The sequence below is a fragment of the Felis catus genome, chromosome A3 (genome assembly GCF_018350175.1).
Source record: "Felis catus isolate Fca126 chromosome A3, F.catus_Fca126_mat1.0, whole genome shotgun sequence".
NCBI classification, from domain to species: Eukaryota; Metazoa; Chordata; class Mammalia; order Carnivora; family Felidae; genus Felis; species Felis catus.
In genome coordinates, this window is record NC_058370.1 from 41606557 (window position 1) to 41613652 (window position 7096).

Below are 7096 nucleotides of genomic sequence, written 5' to 3' on the forward strand. Positions count from 1 at the left end.
ATAGGGCTTGGCCTGCCTCGCTGAGCCAAAGTGTTAAAAGGAGGGAGAATTTCTGCTCCGGTGCTCACCCAAGTCAGGCAGACCCATTACTATTCTCAGTGGCTGTAAACCATATGTGCTGCAGTAGTCATGGGGGGTAGGAACAGGGGATCAGTCCTCTTACCTAAGAAAAGAGAATTCATTTTTGCTTCCCCTCCCACCCCAGAATAACAGAAGCAAAAATGTATCGAGCATCTGGAGCAAAGATAAGTAGGCTGCTCAAACCAATGATGCTAAAGAGATTTAATTTATACAGCTAAACTTTCCTTGTCTCAGCTAGAGACTAGGCATTGCCTTTACTACTAATCCAATCAAAACAAAGTATTAAATTACTTGTTGCTATCATCTTAACCCTGAGAAGACTGTTTTCTGCTTGGATGATCATTCTGAAAGACCACAACACCAAGGGAAGGAAAGTAGGGACAAGTGGTTCGGGGGGGGTAGGGGTGCAAAGAAATCTTTCTGACTCCTTCCTCCCTGTGTCTCCTCCTTCTTGCCTCAGCTAGTCTTGTACTCACTGTCCGGGGTGGGGGTGGGAGTTCTGAGCTCTGCACATTTTTACAAAGGCTGTGTCCGAAAGTGAGGATATGATTGTGTATTAGTTACCTACTGCTGTGTAACAAATGGGCCCCAGATGTAGCAGCTGGAAACAGCAAACACATGTAATTTCCCAGTTCCTGTGGATTGGGGATCCAGGAGCATCTTGGCTTTGTGGTTCTGACTCAGGTTCTCTCACAGGCTGTACTAAGGTTGTCAGCTGGGGCTGAGTCATCTCAAGAATCGGCCTGAGAAGGATAACCTCTGAGCTCACTCACTCACATGAGTGTCTTATTGGTAAGACACGTCAGAAGATCAACTTTCAGGTTCACTGATGTGGGCCTTTGCACAGGACTGCCTCACCAACTGGTGGCCAGATTCTTCTAGAGTAAGGGACCCAAGAGAGTGCAAGACAGTACCCAAGATAGAGACCTCAGTCTTTTTTTTTATCTATTCTCAGGAGTCAAGTCACATTACTTTGCCACATTCTGTTGTCAGTAAGCCAGCTCCCACTCAAATGAAGAGGGTCACACAAGAGCACAAATACAAGAGGGAGGTCTTTAGAGACTCTAAGTCTTAGAGATGACTATGACAGAGGAGAGACCTGCTGTTTGGAGACATCCTCTGTGCATAGAAGTTGGGGGGCATTGTCCCATCAGACTCTGAGGTAAACTCCAACGGGGGTCTCTTTTTTGTGGTCCAGAATGCTACCTCTGACTCCAGGGGAAGAAGAAGGGATATCTGCGTGTATTTAGAATCGCTCTGGGTGCTCAGGGTCAGAATTAGAGCTGGAAGCAGGGCCTGCCTTCCTAAAAACTTCACTGGAGGTAATAGGCTAAGGATGTACATGTTGGCCTAGGTGCTGCCTGGTTCCATGGTCTAGCAGCATGGCCAGCAGCACACACAGGACTGTGGTGGGAACCGTAAGACATCAACAGGCAGAAGAGAAGAAATACAGGACCTGGACTAGGAGGGCGTGGCTGGCGATCTCTTCTTTCCTTTTGTGCAAGATGGTTATAGTCATGGCCCAACAAACCACACCTCGCAGTATCCCTGTGTGTGGTTCCTCTCCCACACTTGACTCTGAGATTGCCCATGAGACTTGTTTGGGCCAAGTCCACAAGATGTAAGCCCTTGCTAAGTGCTACATGTATTGGGGCTTGCCTCCTGGGGATGCTATCCTGAGACCATCATGCCGGGAAGACTCCCACTGGAAAGACTCTGGAATGAAAGACCACATGGTAGGACGTTCCAGCCATCCCAGCTTAGCCCTGCTCCAGCCAACCTGCTTTTCCAGCTGGATGCAGTCTCATGAGCTGTTTCAGACAAAATTGGCAGAGGATCGATCCAAAATTGGGAGAAGGGATTTCTTGCTGGTCTAGGCCACCAAGTGCAGCAGTGATATGTTACAGAGAAATAGTTAACCGATATATTACTGATCCCGCCAGAATGGTCAAACCTACCCAGACAGGCAATGGTGGAATTTGGAACAATCCTGCGGTCACACAGGCCCCCGAGCCAGAAAGCAGCACCTGCCCAGTGCTTCAATGCATGCTCTCTCTCTCTCTCAGTGATGCCACAGAAGTAGTTCACAAACATCACATATGTGCTGGTCTTTTTATTCCTCAGAGAGAATCTGGACTCAACCAAAACAGACATATCTTTGGCTTCAAAGGAGATTCTCTTAAGAAATCACAAACCAAAGGCCCTTTACGAGCCAGTGCTTCCTGAGAGCCCAGGGGAAATTGGATACAGGACCACATTGTGCTCTGAAAAGGCTTTGTGGACAAAGCAGGGCGTCCTTACATCTCAGCCAATGATTTCAGTGGACGGTGATCAGCGCAGTGGCTCTGGTGCTGTAAGGTCACCTGCCCAGGTTGCTCTCCGGGAAAATTGTTTTTCATTTCAGCAGCAGGTGAGCCAACTGGATCACTTGGGTGACTCGAGCGTCCTGGGAAGCGGTCAGATCATCCTCTGTCTGTCAAGAAGAAAATGTTGTCTGAGAAACGTGACTATCACAAATAATCCCTTATCCCTATTTCCCTGGTACCAAGCCTTGCCCTCTGAATCAGTATGCAGAGTGGAAACCCACTGAGACGTGAGGGACACCTCTGCCACCCTGCTTCGCTGCCTGGTGAAATTCCACTTGCTTGTCAAATTCCAGTCCCAGCATCACCCGCTCTGGGGAAACGCTGCCTGTTTTAATCCCATGGTAGAACAGGAGAGGGTGCCGGCTACATCCTTACCACTGCTATGCATCATCACTACATCCCACTGGGGTTGGCTGTACCTCCATGCCAAAACCTCAGGATCATGTTAAGAGGAAGATCCTGCTGTGAACATCTTGATATACTGAGTACACACCTGACACATGTTAGGCATTTGGCGAAGAGCAGAATTCATTCAGTCAGAAAATATTCACTGAATTCCTACTTTGTGCCAGATACCTGCTCTGAGATGACAGCAGGGAATGAGACACACATTCCTACCTTCAGGGGGCTTATATTCCACTCAGAGGAGACAAACAGTAAATGGAAAATAAGAAGTAAAATACAGGGTGGAGTAAAGCCTTGGTTTGCGAATCTAATTCATTCCAGAAACATGCTTGTAATCCAAAGCACTTGTATATCAAAGCGGATTGCAAGAACCACTGACTCAGTTGTGATCATGTGACATTCGGCGTCACGTGCTACTTGTATCGCAAGACATCACTTGCTCATCAAAATAAAATTTATTAGAAATGCGGGTGCCTGGGTGGCTCAGTATGTTAGGCATCCGACTTCAGCACAGGTCATGATCTCACAGTTTGTGGTTTGAGCCCCGCGTGTCAGGCTCTGTGCTGACAGCTCAGAGCCTGGAGCCTGCTTCAGAGTCTGTGTCTCCCTCCCTCTTTCTGCCCCTCCTCCACTCATGCTCTGTCTCTCTGTCTTTCAAGAACGAATAAACGTTAAAATTTATTAGAAATGTTTGCTCGTCTTGCAGTACACTCACAGAACAGCCGTTTGCAATCCAGGGTTTTACTGTATATGAGAAGGTGAGAGATGCTACGCAGAAAAACAAAACAGGAAAAGGAACAGGGTGTAGCAGTTTAATAGAAGCTGACATTTGAGCAGACTTAAAGGCAGAGAGGGAGTTAGCTAGGTGGGAAGAGTATTCTAGGCACATGAAAACGGCCAATGCAAAGGGCCTGAGGCAGGGGTATGACTGGTTTATTTGAGGAGCAGAAGGGGGGTGCAGAATGGCTGTAGCTATGTGAACAAGGGAGTGTCTTTAGAAGATGAGACTGAGCTGGTACGGGGGTGAGTGAAGTTTGTGCGGGGCTTCGCAGGGCAGAGTAAGGATTTCAGCTTTTAATCTGCAGAAGATGGAAGATGGATTTGGGATTTTTGAGCAGAGGAATGACACGGACGGACAGGGTTTAAAAGGATTCATCTGACTCTTCGGTGGCAAAAAGACCGTAGGCGGGTATGAGTGGAAGCAGTTAGGAGGCGATAACAGTAACAGCCCAGGTGAGAGACACGGGGGGTTTGAAACAGGTAGCGACAGCGGTCAGACAGTGATGTATTCTGAATGGTATTTTCTAACAGATTAAATGTGACACAGAAGGAAGACGCGAAGAGTCACAAGTAACCCCAAGATGTGGGGTCCGAATGACTGACAGGGAGGGCTTGCTGGGTGGAGAGAAGGGGGTGGGCAGGGCGCTCAGGTGTGTCGAGAGATCAGGGGCCCTGCCTGGACACGTTGAGTCTAATATTTCCATCAGCAGAGATGTCGAGGAAGCCGTGGCCTATTTGCGTCTGGAATCCATGGAGCACATGTGGGCCAGAGCCATGAATTTGAAGGAATTCATAAGCCTGAGCACTTTATTTTACTCTCTTGATTTTACCCTCCTCCACAGTAAATTGGGTGGAGGGGGAGGCCAGTAGGTGACATGTTAGACTTGGTGATTATCTACCATCCTTTCCGGGTCTTACACCAGTCTTTTATCTAGAAGATAATTGGGCATCCCACGCCGTTCACCTCTTCGGCATTCTGCCTTTGTGGGCCTCTTCACTTCTGATTCCGTTTTTCAGGCTCTTGCAATACATCACTCTTTCAAACAGAGATCACAAGTGCAACAGGAGAGCCAGCCCCCATCCATAGGTGAGTAACCACTCTCGGGGACCCCGGGCCTCTGGCGAAGGAGAGGACACAGAAGCACAATTGTCCAATCACTGACAGCAGTGGGCTGCAAAGGGCAGGCATGTGGCGGCCCGCCTCGCAAAAGGAACCAGTGCTGCCCACCAGGCAGAGGCACAGATGACTTTATTCTTTCCAACACTGAGCAGGAGACTCTTTGCGTGTTGGCCTTAGAAGGAGAGTGAATGTGTGTCCCGCTTTGCCCAGAACAGCCTGGGTTGGTATCTTTCATTTCAGTATAATTATAGCAGCATCCCCTTTAACTTCCAAAATTACCCCAGCTTGATGATAAATCACATGGTCACCAACTTACAGGCTTCCCTCTTGACATCTTTTACCTAAAAAACCCCCAGCAGAGTCTTTCCCTGATAACTCAGAACTTTCTGACTCTTGAGCAGATTACGAATGAACTGAATCTCCATGGACCAACCCTGGGAACAGCAAAAGCATTAAATTCTCTTCTCCTTGCCACCCCCCCCCCCCCAACTTGGAGGGACAAGGACCCGGGCAATGATCTATGCATATGACCCTCCATTGGGAATCACTGGGTCACTGTAACTTTCAAGGTCCCTGAACTTACCTCCTTTGAGTCCAACCCTCCTAAGGGTCCCGTAGCTGACAGTGTTGTAAATGGCTCAGGTCACCTATGCAGAACCACACTCGCTGGTTTTATATCTATTCATACCATTGTTCGCTAATAACCTTGCTTTCCATTCATGCAACAAATACTTATCAGATGCTTGCCCAAAGCATAATGGGAAATATGGAAAAGATTTATGTATTAATCCTACCCTTGGGTCTAGCATAGAACATAAACGTAGGCAGAAATCATGAAAAGTTGATGTAGAATATGAAATGACAAAAAAGGTCCAGCTGAAGGCAATCTGACCATATAAAATCCTCCCGTCCTTCGACCAACATTTTTGGCATTGATTATTCGCTCTGCAAACATTTGGCAAAGCGCCATTTATCAAGTGCCAGCCACTTGATATACATATCTCATTTAATCTTCACAGCCATACTCCAAGGTTGATATTATTATTTCAGCTTTGTAGATGAAAAGCCTGAGGCTCAGAGAAGTTGGATGATTTGCTGAAGGTCACACAGCCACAGAGCAAGAATTGAAACCAGGCTCTGTCCTCGTGCTCTTTCCAGATGCCACTTCCATGCACAGCACTGTTGGATTTTTCTTCCCCAACTCTGCTAAACGGGATAGTCCTTTCCTCGAAACACACAGGCAAGCTCTTGTAGCAGGACCCACATCCACTTGTTCTCTGGCTAAAAGGCAGAGCTGGGAGTGGGGTGAAGAGAGTAAGTCACTGACCGCAGGCACAAGATTTAAGGGGGTGTCAAAAACCTCAATAGTCAAGATAAATAATATTGTAATGCAACATTAAAAAAAAAAATCAAACTGACAAACCACAGCGCTTGGGCCAGCTGCCTGTTTTCATAAATAAGGTTTCAGTACACTTCACATGTCAAGACAGGCCACATCCACTGGCCCCACGTGCCTGGTTTCACTTGTGGAAGAGACTTGCTTTGCCTTCTAGCCTAGAGGACAGCATGCATTCTATAAATAAAGGCCATGTGGGCTGGCGCCTGGACAATCACAGAGAGTGACACCAGAAGGCGGACTGTTCCCTTATTCTCCCTCGGAGCCAGAGCAATCCTGATGTGATTCTGAGACGTGGGCAGGAAGCGGCGGCCGGCGCTTGCACAGCTGCAAGACTAACCGGCCGTCAGACGAGACGTGGCTCAAGTCCCCATTCCCCCGAGGATTAACTTGCCACGCGGGATGAGCATGGAGGGACTCGGGGTCACTCCTCCGCGCCGTGATTGTGATGGGAGCTGTCGCTCTTCTTAGCTGACACACCCTTCGGTTGCCTGGGCTCCACCGGGCACATGCAGTGACGCCAGCACCCGCGCCAAGCAATTATTAATGGGAAAAGAGAGTGCTGGGGCCCCCAACAGCCATTTTTAACTGTGGACATTATTGCTCAATTTTGAGCTGCACCCAGGGACTCGTAAGAGGAAGACATAATGCTTGTTTGTGGAACTTTTATAGCTAATTGACATTTTTTCAGTGCTCCCCCGACAGCTATAGTTACTCCTGATTGGAAGGGCGGTGGAAAGCATCAAGTTGTGCACTGTCTCCAGATGGGGCCATATTTCTGACGTGCCACGGGGGAAAAAAAAAGAATAAATAAAAAGCCGTCAAAATAAACATACTCAAAAGCGATAAAGAGGAGCTGAAGTGATTGGCAAAACTAGTTCGCTTTGTGCAAAAATAACGCGTGCCATTTTCATGCTAATTGAGGATGTTTGACTATCTGGGGCTGTC

General features: G+C 47.9%; 1 long non-coding RNA gene across 1 annotated transcript; it reads right to left on the bottom strand.

Moving 5' to 3' along the window:
• Positions 1 to 2179: 2179 nt before the first annotated feature.
• Positions 2180 to 6845, bottom strand: LOC109498576. The gene is made up of 2 exons (XR_006594926.1): positions 5547 to 6845; positions 2180 to 2554 (listed from the first exon to the last, which is right to left on the bottom strand). It is a non-coding gene; the product is annotated as an uncharacterized LOC109498576 (long non-coding RNA).
• Positions 6846 to 7096: the final 251 nt, after the last annotated feature.